Here is a 12,876-nt window from a genome sequence, read left to right on the forward strand (position 1 = left end):
CAGAGCCCAAGGGTATGCAGACCCAGGGGAACCATGAGGGGCCTGAGGTCTGCCCCAGCTGGCTTGCCCACAGCTAGCCAGTGGGTGGGGGAGACAGCAGGGATTGGTAGGTGGCCTCAAATGCTGCTGGTGTGGGTGCACCCTAGGAGACAGACTGGCGAGGGTCACTGGGCAGCGCTGGAGGGGCTGGGTACAAGCCCTGGGATTCAGCTGGGACCAGCCAAAGGCAGAAGAGGGGCAGCCTCAAGGGTCAAGCATTCAGGGCATAGGTGAGGCTCTCCTCGGTATTAAGCCCTTTCCCAGTCTGCCCTGTAAATACTCCTGCTGATATTTCACACCCCAATGCAGGCAGCCCTCCTCCCTGTCCTCCCAATGCTGTGCCTTCTGAGTATGTCAATCCGGTCCTGTGGAGACCCCTCTTCGGGCCTTGTGGGGTCAACTCACCACATTCTGTTCACTACTGCCACCCCCTGGCTGTGTGGGGAGAGGCAGGGGTCATAAGCTCCATTTTCCTTCAACCACCCCCCCGACCATCTCCTTCACCCAAGAGGAAAGCAGCACAATCCGCGTTGCCATAACCTCCATTTTCCATCAACAATTTCACCCAGCCCCCCTGGGGAAGAGTTTGTGAGGTGCTCCATTTCCCATCAACCCACTTTAACCTTCCAACCAACCAAAAGAAGGCCTTGTCAAATACCCATATTCTCTCAACCCTCTGTATCCTCCCAACAACCATTGAAGAGGAGACGTCCCTGGCGGTCTAGTGGTTAGGACTCCACGCTTCCACTGCAGGGGGCGCGGGTTCCATCCCTGGAACTAAGATCCCGCATGCTGCGCGTAGCATAGAGCAGCCAAAAACAAATAAACAAACAAACAACAACAAAAACCCTCGAAGAGGTATCTCATAATCTCCACTTTCCATCCACATGTGTCATCTTCCCAACCTCCCAGACAGCAAGTTATAATTCCATCATCCCATCCATCTAGTTTAACCTGCCAACCTCACACAGGGCAGGTATACCACAATCTCAGTTACCCATCGTCCTATTTCTTCCACCCAAGCACTCACAGAAAATACACATAATAATCTCAACTTTCCATCAACCATTTCCTCCTCCCGTTCCCCCATGGGAAGCCATGGTAATCATCTCATTTTCCATCAATCCGCTTTACTCTCCCAATTATCTGTGGGAAAGAGATTGTCATAATCTCCATTTCTCATCAACTGATTTCACCCTCCCAATCACCCATGAAGAAGGCATATCATAATCTCAGTTTAAATCAACACTATCCCACCTCTCAAAATCCCTGAGGAAGGCAGAGCATGGTCTCCAGTTTACATCAATTCGCTTCATTTCCAGCTGCCCATGCGGAAGGTGCTATCCAGTCTACATTTGCCAAGTGAGGAAAAGCAGGCTCAGAGAAGATGAACTCCTGGCCATGGGAGCCCTGCTGGTGAGTAGCGGCTCAAGAACCAAACCTGGCATTGAGCCCTGGGATCCATGTTGCACAGCCTCGTGATGACAGCAGTTCTCCATGTGACTCAAGGAAATGGACATCTGGGGACTTCCCTGGTGGTCCAGTGGTTAAGAATCGGTCTTGCAATGCAGGGGACGCCGGTTCGATTCCTGGTCGGGGAACCAAGATCCCACATGCTGTGGGGTAACTAAATCCATGCGCCACAACTAGAGAGCCCACGTGCCACAACTACAGAGCCCACGTGCTCTGGAGCCCACGTACCACAACTAGAGAGAAGCCTGCGCACCGCAATGAAAGATCCTGCATGCCACAACTAAGACCCAACGCAGCCAATAAATAAGTAAATAAATAAAGTTAAAAAAAAAAAAGAAAACAGACATCAATGTGCTGTCAAAAATATCTAATGATAATCTGGACAAGAAAGTGGAAGTTTATCTGAGCAAAACCTAGGAGCTGGGAGCAGAGATCAGAAGTAACAGTTTAAAGACCTCATGGCCAAGTGGGGAACATACAGAGGAGAGTGCTTTCCAAGGGTTTCATTTGATGTGGGCTCTGGTGTGAGAGGCTCGTGGACCCTGGCTCATCTGTTAAAGGTGGGCCCCGGGGTTGGCTACGTCCCCATCAGCCCTGGACCCTTAAGTCCACCCAAGGCAGATACCCTCTCCTAAGCCCCACTGCTCACTGGTGGCCACACCCCTCCAGGGCCTTTCCTTGGAGATTTTGGCATCAACAGCGCTCCCTGTATTGTAAGTATCCTTTTTGGTGACCTTGGTACCATTGGTACTCACTACTGCACAGAAGGCTCAGATATTATCTCGCTTAACAATCTAAGCTTGAAATGGGAAAGTGAGGATTTAAGCGGCCTGGGGAAGCTTCTTCAACACTTCCAGCAGGTTTTTATGGGCTGGAGACATCGTCTCTCCTGAGTCTGTGGATTCACTTCTTTGCCTGACGTCGGGGAACCCAGGGCTGTCTGCTCCCTGTTCAGACCGGTAACCATGGCCACAGCCATTCGCACGCACTGCTTCCCCACACTTCTTGTTGGAGGATGAGCAGCGATTTTTGCTCAGTGAGAAAGGGCTTCCCCGACCCCCTTATCCTCCACCAGCACAACCTCAGTGGCACCCAGAGGTCCTGGAGGCCCCCTCCACCCTCTTCTATTGCGGCCAAATCCTGATCTGCCATCCACCAGGCTCCAGAAGTTGGCTCTCCACTGGGCAGTGCCGCTGTGTCCTCAACCCTGTGCTCCTCAGCCCGTCTGGGCCCCCGCTCTGAAAGGACTGTATCAGGAGACAGGATGGTCCATTTTCTGTGAAGCGCCAACTCCAAGGAAGACCAGGAAGCCAACAGAAACTGCAGAGGGAGACCACTATAAGGAGGCAAAGCCCAGAATCGTGTGAGTCAGCCAAGGCGGTGGGGGCAGCTCAGAGGGTGTCTGTGCCAGGGGTGGGCGAAGGTGGAGCCTGGAGCAGGAAGGGCCTGAGGAAGGTCAGGGTCACTGACCGAGAGCCAGGTCAGCTGATCTCTGTGTGCCTTCCCCCAGCTGAGACCAGCAGTGAGGGATCTCCCTTCAAGGGGCCAGAAGGAGCCAGGGTTGGAGGGATGGTCAGAACGCAGCGGCTGGGGACCCTTGGGGTCGTGGGAGCACCCGTGCCACAAGGGCCAGTTATCTGGGTGCTACCCGGCATCCCACTCGACCCGCACGCCCCAGACACTGTGCAGGAGGAGTTATGTCTGCAAGGTAAGAGCAGCTTGGCACGGTGAAGAACCCATTACCTATGGAAATTATTTTCTTTTAAGCTGGGCTGATTGGAAAATGTAGCTGAGGGGCAGAGTAGTTACCTGGACAATCGCACGGAGAAATTTTTCCAGGACGTGGGGATAAAGAGGTGGAAGGTAAGAAAGACAAACCGAAGTGGCGCCAGTGTCCACGCCCCAGGCACGCTGCTGGGGGCTGGGCGGCACGGAGGGTCAGGACCCAAAGGAGCGGAATCCTCTGAGCTTCTCACACCTGGATCGCCAGGCTGGAAGGGCCCGCTGACTGTGCCGGGCAGAGCGCAACAGAGCAAAGGGAACGGGAGCAGGCCCTCACCCCATGTGGTACCGTGAGCCCGCCTCCACGAGCTTCGTCAGCTCCTGCAAGGCTCCGCCGCTCCCTTCATCAAGGGCGGTCCTCGGAGGGACGTTCCTGCACCACCTGACCTCCTGCTGGAACCTCTCCCTCTGGTTCTTTCTTCATAGCCGTTGTCACCACCTGGTATTATAGGGGCTATTGGTTTGGCCCACTGTCTGTTCCCCATGGCCTGGCAGTTCCACGAGCAGGGCTTTGTCTTTCTTTTTTGCAGCTACGTGCCCAGCACCGGGAGCCGTCCCAGCACACAGTAGATGCCCAGTAAATGTTTTTAAATGAATGAATTGAGGTTACATATTCCATCAAAAAAGCCACTAGACATCAAAGTTGCATTGCCCACAAATGAACAGGAGTCTCATTGACAGCAGACTTCTCCTTAGCTACCTTAGATAGTAGCCACTTAGCTACCATCTATCCTTAGATACTGAACAGTATCTCCAGGAGCTGAGGAAAAGAACATGCAGCTAGAATTCTATACCCAGCCAAATGACCATTCAAGAGTGACTGGGAGGTGACTTATTTCCTGACATAAGGATTCCAAAAGTTTATGCTCATGATTTCTGAAAGAACTGCTAAAGCAAGAAGAAAACCAAATCTGGGATACAAGGAGAGATGGTGAGCAAAGAAACTGCTGAAGTTTACAGTTGCGTTTAAGGGTACAATGGTGAGCTGGAGGGTTTTAAAAATAAGTTTTTAAACAATTATCTATGCTTTTAATAATAATGAGTTTGCCTTTAATAATGATAATAACTGTAGATGACGTCAACACAGAAGGGGCACGTGAGCAGAGGTCATGTGGGCAACCTCCCTTCAGCACAGAAGGCGCCCACAAGGAGTGGACCGCACTGGACGTCCTGTAGCGCTGAGGCTGAGCAGCGATTGGGTCACCTGGTCAGCGCCTGCCCTTAGCTTTTTCCACACCCAGCGTTGCAGGCTGGGGGCCTATGCTCACCTCCACCAGCTCTGATGGGCAGCTCTGGAGGAAGATGGGTTATAGCTGAGGAAGCAAGAAGGCTGTCTGACATATGTGACCCCACCCAGGTATTGGGGCTTGAGTTGTACCCAGCAATAAGATATGTTGGCATTCTAACATCCAGGAACTCAGAAAGTGACCTTAATTGGAGACAGGGTTGTTGAAGATACAATTAGTTAAGATGCAGTCACATGAGAATAGGGTGGGCCTTTAGTCCAATATGACTGGTGTCCTTACAGGAAGATGAGAGAGGACACCATGTGGCAATGGGGGCAGAGACTGGAAGCTGCAGCTTCGAGCCAAGGAGCCCCTAAGGCTCTCAAGCTGGAGGGAGCAGGAAGGGTCCTGCCTGGGAGCAGGAGGGAGTGCAGCCCTGCAGACACCTTGATCTCAGGCTTCTGTCCTCCATAACTGCAAGACAACATGTTTCTGTTTTCTTCTTCTTTTTTTTAAAAATATTTATTTATTTACTTTGACTGCTCTGGGTCTTAGTTGCGGCACATGGACTGCTTAGTTGCAGCACGTGGGCTCTTAGTTGTGGCACGTGAACTCCTTAGCTGCGACATGCAGGCTCTTAGTTGCGGCACGCATGCGGGATCTAGTTCCCCTACCAGGGATCAAACGTGGGCCCCCTGCATTAGGAGTGCGGAGTCTTACCCACTGGACCACCAGGGAAGTCCCAATTTCTATTTTCTTAAGCCACCTGGTTTGTGGGTACTTTGTTATGGTGGCCCTAGACTTACAGAAGCAAACTTGGGTCCTCTAGCTCGTGTGCGGTAAAGCCAATCTACTGGCACCCAGTTGTGGTGAAGGAAAGTACAGCATTTATTGCAAGGTGCCCAGCATGGGGCCCAGCAAGGAGAACAGGCAGTTCATTCTCAAAAGACCCAAACTCCCCAATGGCTTTCAGGGAAGAGGTTTTAAAGGCAAGGTGAGGGGTGTGGGTTGCAGGGTGCCCGATCAGCTTGTGTACAATTCTCTGATTGGTTGGTGGTGAGGTAACTGGGTGACGTTTCGGGAATCTCAGTGATCGGTTTCCTCGCTCCACCTGGTCTGGGGTCTTCTTGCTGGTGGGCAGCCTGCATGACATCTTCCACCCGGTGAGGGTTTCAGTATCTGCAGAACATCTCAAGGACATGGCTCTTGAGGAGGAACTAAAGGTCCTTGACTTTGTTTTATGGCTAAACTGTTATGATTTTGCCTTGCTTGACTGTTTTCCTTTGTTTCTGAAATTTATCACTTCTCTGATTAAATTTGCTCTTTGGAACTCAGGGAAGGCCTAGGAGGCTAAAGCTTTTCTACAAACAAGAGGCGGGGGATACCCGCCCCCACACACCACCCCAGGAAGGCCCTGCAGGATCCTGCTCGGTTACACTAGGAAACCAGTACACCAGGTAAAGGTGGTTTTCTCTCAAGAATCTTGAATCAAAGAAATGTTACAAAATAACACTTACCAGGGAGAAAGAGGGGCTTCCATGGGAGCTGGCTCCCGAATGACCTACTGTCTTTCCCAGTATCATGTTCCGTACTTGTAGCTCCCAGGTCTGTTCGGGTTTTTCAAATCTGCTTAAGCACTATTGTTCTTAATAAAAAGAATACAATCTTATGATAGCAACCCAGGAAACAGAGAAAAGTACAAAACTTATAAAAGCGACAAACCAGTCCCTATCCTGCCATCCATCTCTCACCAGACCATCTGGTGACCGTCCTTTTCGATGTCACTTGAGCACACGTTCACGGGGCGAGAGATGCTGGGAAACGGAGGGATGGGGGGACAGATAAACACGGAAGCAACTCCATCATAGCACAGCGGTAAGGCAGGTGCTATTTTAATAGTGTTCATTTTCGTTTTCCATCAATTTAACAGAAGGAAAAGAAGCAAGGGAAATGGAATGGACTTGTGAAAGTCAGATGTGGGTTTTTTACTACCAGAGATATTTGTTTCTAAATTAAGAAAAAAGATGATGAAAGCCAATAGGAGGGTGACTGTCTGTCAGCTTCCCGCAGCAAAGTCCCGCAGCAAAGCCCCGCAGCGAAGCCCCGCGGCGGGGGCGTGCCTTCTCCGTCCAGGAGGCCACAAGTCAAGGTCAAGAGGGTCACACTACCTCGGAGGCTCCTGGGTAAGGTCCTTCCTGCCCCTTCCGGCTTCCGGGGTGCCCAGCAGGGTGTGGCATTCCCGGCTTGCGGCCACACCCCTCCCATCTCTGCCCCCATCGTCACATGGGCTTCTCTGTGTGTCTGTGTCTGAATTTCCCCCTTCTTATAAGGACACTTGTCAGGTTGGATCAAGGCCCACCTAACGACCTCATTTTACCTTGATGACATCTGCAAAGACCCTGTTTCCGAACAAGGTTGCCTCCGCGGGCCCGGGCATCGGGGCTTGAACGTGTCTTTTGGGGGAGACACAGTTCAATGCACACCAATCATTCTGGACTTTTCTTACAGACGAGTTTCTGCCATGGGCGGTCGTGAGCGAGGGTCTTCTGTGCTACCTGGAGCCTGCACCCTCCCCCTCCTTTGTGTCGTCCCCCCTCCGCCCCTCGTGTGGTTTGCTCTTTCTCATTTGCCAGCTTCGGGGCATCCGCGGCCTGTTCTGCAGCCGCAACTTGACAGCTCTTTGCCTTTGGTTCTGTGTGTGAGGGTTTGGTCTCACCACCGCCTGCTCTCCATGACTCCTGGGCCCTGAGATCCTGAGCCGAGCCAGGCCTGGGGGCCACGGTGCTGCCCGACCCGGGGAGAACCAGCGCTCTGCTTCCAGCGGGTCTGAGGGGGTTCTGGGCGTGCCTGTGCTGGTGAAGGAGCAATGGCATCACGAATCAGCCGCGCTCTGAGAAGGGGGTCCTCGCCTCGGGCTGCCACGGCCCCGTTTCCTGCAAGCACAGCCCAAAGTCTGGAATGCAGCCTTTCCTTTCATAGATGGCCTAAAGTACCTCTGCCGAGCTGTTGGGATTTGTCCTGCTGGTGGAGACATTAGCCGCTGCCGTGGTGACGCTTCTCTCTCTCGTTCATGGTTTGACCTCCACCCTGCAGGCAGGACCGCCCGAGAGATTGCTAAACTGTGTCTCCAGAGCCGCAGTGCTGGGCTGCTCTTACGCCCCAAGCTCCTGTCACAGAGGGAGGGAGGGAAGGAGGGAGGCAAAGGGGGAGGAGGGGTGGGAGGTGATGACATATTTAGGATGATTTTTTTTAAAAAATCAAAATGGAGTAACTGTGTTTCAGGCTCCAAAATGGAGCTAGGGGGCCAGTGCGGATGTGCTTTCAGACACTTCCTGCATCACTGAGAACTTGGATTTTCTCTGAACTCTATCAAACTCCACCAGCCCTTTTCTTTTTTCTTTCTTTGTTTCTTTCTTTCTTTCTTCACTTATTTATCTATTTATTTTTGGCTGCATTGGGTCTTCGTTGCTGCGTGCAGGCTTTCTCTAGTTGCGGCGAGCAGGGGCTACTCTTTGTTGTGGTGCGCGGGCTTCTCATTGCGGTGGCTTCTTTTGTTGCAGAGCACGGGCTCTAGGTACGTGGGCTTCAGTAGCTGTGGCACGCGGGCTCAGTAGCTGTGGCACGCGGGCTCAGTAGCTGTGGCTTGAGGGCTGAGTTGCTCCACGGCATGTGGGGTCTTCCCAGACCAGGGCTCGAACCCGTGTCCCCTGCATTGGCAGGCGGATTCTTAACCACTGGGCAGGGAAGTCCTCCACCAGCCCTTTTCAAAACAACATCTGCAAGCAGCTGCCGGCTGCAACCTCCCCAACCCATTCTCGCTTAACTTCTTCCAGCTCCCATCCTGATTCTTGAAAAGCAATTTATGTCACCGGGCCGTGTGTCGCCTTTCTAAGCCCTCCATCTTGTAGGCTGGTGGAACACAATTCCAGTGCTTGGATCTGGGCTGTGGTCCTAACAAACCCCAAATAAGCGCCTCTTTATTACAACCAGGTCTTTGTTCTGGTTAACAGAGAGAAGAAACAAGCAACCATTAGGGCTTTTGGTCCTTGGTGGAGGGTGGGGGGGAGGGTGGCTCTGGCTTTGCTCCGTCTTCTTTTTGGCACTGGCTGAGTCTGCCCCGGACTTGTGTGACCCCTTGTGGGGTCGAGATTTGGTGTCAGATGACTAAGGAGATGCATCAGACAGCACCCCTTCTCCCCTTCCTCACCGTGCCCCCAGCCCCGGGAGGACCCCATGGCCCATGCACTTGGCTGAGTTGGACCCTCAGGATCCAGGCAGGGCATCAGGTTAGGGGGCAGCTGGGTTACCTGAGGCTGGCCGTGTCCTTGCACAAGGGCCACGGCCTCTGTCCAGAGGGACTCTCCCGGCAGCTCCCCCTGTGGCCACAGGGACTGCCTCCCTCACCCTTCAGCTCTCCCATCACTAGCCCCACACTTCCTTCAAGTGCACAATATCCTTTATCATTTTCCAATAATAATTAGGCTGGGACTTCCCTGGGGGCGCAGTGGTAAAGAATCCGCCTGCCAATGCAGGGGACACGGGTTCGATCCCTGGTCTGGGAAGATCCCACATGCCTCGGAGCAACCAGGGCCATGCACCACAACTACTGAGCCTGCGCTCTAGAGCCCGCGTGCCACAACTACTGAGCCCGCGAACCACAACTACTGAAGCCTGCGTGCCTAGAGCCCATGCTCTGCAACAAGAGAAGCCACCACAATGAAAAGCCCACACACTGCAACGAAGAGTAGTCCCTGCTCGCCACAACTAGAGAAAGCCCACGCACAGCAATGAGGACCCAATGCAGCCATAAATAAATAAATAAATAAATAAATAAATTTAAAAAGAAAAGAAAAAAGAACACTCATATTGTTGTGTAACCATTGCCACACCATTGCTTACAATACTTGCGGTTGACTTGTGGTTAATACTCTTTATCCAGTTAAGGAATTTCCCAGCTACTCATAGTTTTCTCACAGGGTTTCATCAGAAATGTTTGTTAAGGAGTGACATCAGTGAAAATGGTGGAGTAAGGGACTCCAAAAGCTAGCAAATACTCTGGCAGAAACTATCAGAATAAACTTTATCAAAACTCTGGAATACAGTCAAAGATTTAAGGAAACAAGGTGAATGAATAATCAAGAAAAAGGCAGCTCACTCTCAGCGTGAGGGCTTCGTGTCATTTTTCTCACGCTTGGCCTACCGCCCCCATCCCTGGCTTGGCTTGACTTGGCAGTCTTGACAATGGCAGCCTGTGTGCCAGGTGTGGGTGTCTGGTACCAGAGGCGGCAGAGTGGACCTTCTTCCCAAGGAATTGTGGTTCTTTGTTTTGACCTTCTGGTGGCTCCCTGAAGGACTGTTGCAAGGGGCTTGCCTTTATTTTACCTAACTAGGAACTCTCCTGGCATGGAGAAGTAGCTACCTAAGGGGCTGATTTTTGTCAAAACATTTATCAAAAACATTTAAAGGCAAATGTATTAGCTGTTGCTACTGGGGCAAACAACAGACACACTAAAAAGCTTGGGAGGAAAAGCTGGGCAGTGAGGTACTTTGGGGAATAAGGTTTTGCAAACCTCCCACATATCCTTGGGAATCTAGAGGTGCATGTGCATACCCAGGGCTGGGCACATCCTCAGAAAAGACTTGAGAGACCCTAATCTCTCACCTCTGTGTGACCTTTGGGCTCCATGTAAATGGAGGTGAAGGCTAAGGCAGAGCTGTCAGCTCCTTGGGTGAGAGTTGAAGGCACTGAGCTCACACACACAGCCCCTCTGCAAAGACTGGAGGGTTTTTGGTGTTTCTGTTACTTATCTGTTTATTTATTCCAGGCTTTTAAAAAAGTCTTTGTCAAATCACTAACTAACCATGAAGCTAACTGAACAGAGATTTCAGTGGCCACATGACAAAGGACACAGACTTTACAAATTTAGTTCAGAAAAGTCACTAAAAAAACAACATTAACCACAAGACATGACAACAAATCCTGGAGAAGGAGGAGAATCTGATTTCCAAAGTTGCCACATTATAATATTCAAAATGTCCAGTTTCCAACAGCAAAAATTGTTATGAGGCATGCAAAGAAATGAGAGAGTATGGTTCATACAAAATAAATATACAGAAGCTGCCCCTGAGAAAGCTTAGACATTAGACTTATTATACGAAGGCTTTAAATATACTATTTAAATATGCTCAAAGAGCTAAAGAAACATGTACAAATAACCAAAGGAAACCATGAGAACAATGTCTAACCAAATGGAGACTATCAATAAAAATATAGAAATGATCAAAATGAACCAAATAGTAATTCTGGTGTTGAAAAGTACAGTAACTGAAAGGAAATATTCACTAGAGGTGTTTCAACAGAAGATTTGAACAGACAAAAGAATCAGTATACTTGAAAATAAGTCAATAGGCATTAGACCATCTGAGAAGCAGAAAGAAAAAGGAATAATGAAAAGAGCCTGAGACTTGTGGAATACCACCAAGTGAACCAACATATGCATAATGGGAGTCACAGAAGGAGAAGACAGAGGGAAAGGGGCAGAAAGAATATTTGAAGAAACAATGGCTAAAATCTTTCCAAATATGATGAAAATAATGAATGTACTCATCCAAGAAGCTTAACAAATTCCAAGTAGGATAAACTCAAAGAGATCCCCATTAAGACACATAATAATCAAGCTGCTGAAAACCAAATACAAAGTGAGAATCCTGACCCGTATGAGGGAACCTCTATAACAATAACAGCTGATTTCTCATCAGAGATCATGGAGGCCAGGAGGCAGTGGGATGATAATTACATTCGAAGTATCTATCAACTAAGAATTCAACACCCACGGAACTATCCTTCAAAATCTAAGAAGAAATTAAGGCATTCTCAGATAAACAAAAACTGAGAGAATCTGTCACTAGTAGACCTGCCCCGCAAGAAATGCTAAAGAGACTCCTTCAGGTTGAAATGAAAGGACACTAGACAGTAACTCAAATCCATTCAAAGAAGTAAAGAGCACAGGTAAATGTAAAAGCCAGTATCATTGTGCTTTGGTTTCTAAGTCCACTTTTATTTCCTATTGATTTAAAAGACGGTTACATAAAACAATAATTATAAATGATATCGATGGGCGTACAATGTATAAAAGTGTGATTTGTGACAAAAACAACAGAAGGGGGTGGGGATGGAACTAAATAGGAACAAAGTTTTTAAACTACTGAAACTAAGTGTGTATTAATTCAGACGAGATTATTATAAATTAAGATGTTACTTGTAATCCACAGAACAACCACTAAGAAATTAACAAATATATATATATTTTTCCGGGAACAAAAAATATGTAAGACAAATAGAAAACAAGTAGCAAAATAGCAGAAGTAAGTCCCTCTTCATCAGTAATTACACTAAATATAAGTGGATTGAACTCTCTGATAAAAAGGCAGGCAAAAAAGTGGAAGCCACTCAAATGTCTATCAAATGATGAATGGACTAACAAAATGTATATCTATACAATGGAATTTTATCCAGCCATAAAAAAGAATGATGTACTGATACATGCTACAACATGGATGAACCTTGAAAACATTACACTAAGTGAAAGAAATCAGACACAAAAATCTACATATTGCATGATTCAATTTAAATGTAATTATAGGCAAATTCATGGGGACGTTAATCTGCAGCTTAATGGTTGTCAGGGTCTGAGGAGAGGGGGAAATAGGGAGTGACTGCTAAATGGACACAGGGTTTCTTTGGGGGTTGATGAAAATGGTCTGGAATTATATAGTGGTGATGGTTGCATAACACTGTAAATATGCTAAAAGCCACAGAATTGTCCAGTTTAAAATAATTGAATTTTATGTTATGTCAATTTCACCTTGATGAAAAAATAATTTTTTACCAGATTTTACCAAATATTTTTCTTGTATTTATTGCAATGATTCAATGAAAAAGTTCCATTGAGTTTTTAAAATTTATTTATTTTTGGCTGCATTGGGTCTTTGTTGCTGTGTGCAGGCTTTCTCTAGTTGTGGCGAGTGGGGGCTACTCTTTGTTGCGGTGCACGGGCTTCTCCTTGCGGTGGCTTCTCTTGTTGCAGAGCATGGGCTCTAGGCACGCGGGCTTCGGTAGTTGTGGCGCACGGGCTTAGTTGCTCCGCGGCATGTGGGATCTTCTCGGACCAGGGCTTGAACCTGTGTCCCCGGCATTGGCAGGTGGATTCTTAACCACTGCGCCACCAGGGAAGCCCCTCCATTGATTTTTAATGTGTTAAATGTTAATATATTTTCTAATGATAAATCATCTTTACATCCCTGAAATTAACCTAATTTGCTGTCATTATTTTTATACATATTGATGGATTTGGTT

This window comes from Balaenoptera acutorostrata, chromosome 5, assembly GCF_949987535.1.
Source record: "Balaenoptera acutorostrata chromosome 5, mBalAcu1.1, whole genome shotgun sequence".
Classification (NCBI taxonomy): Eukaryota; Metazoa; Chordata; class Mammalia; order Artiodactyla; family Balaenopteridae; genus Balaenoptera; species Balaenoptera acutorostrata.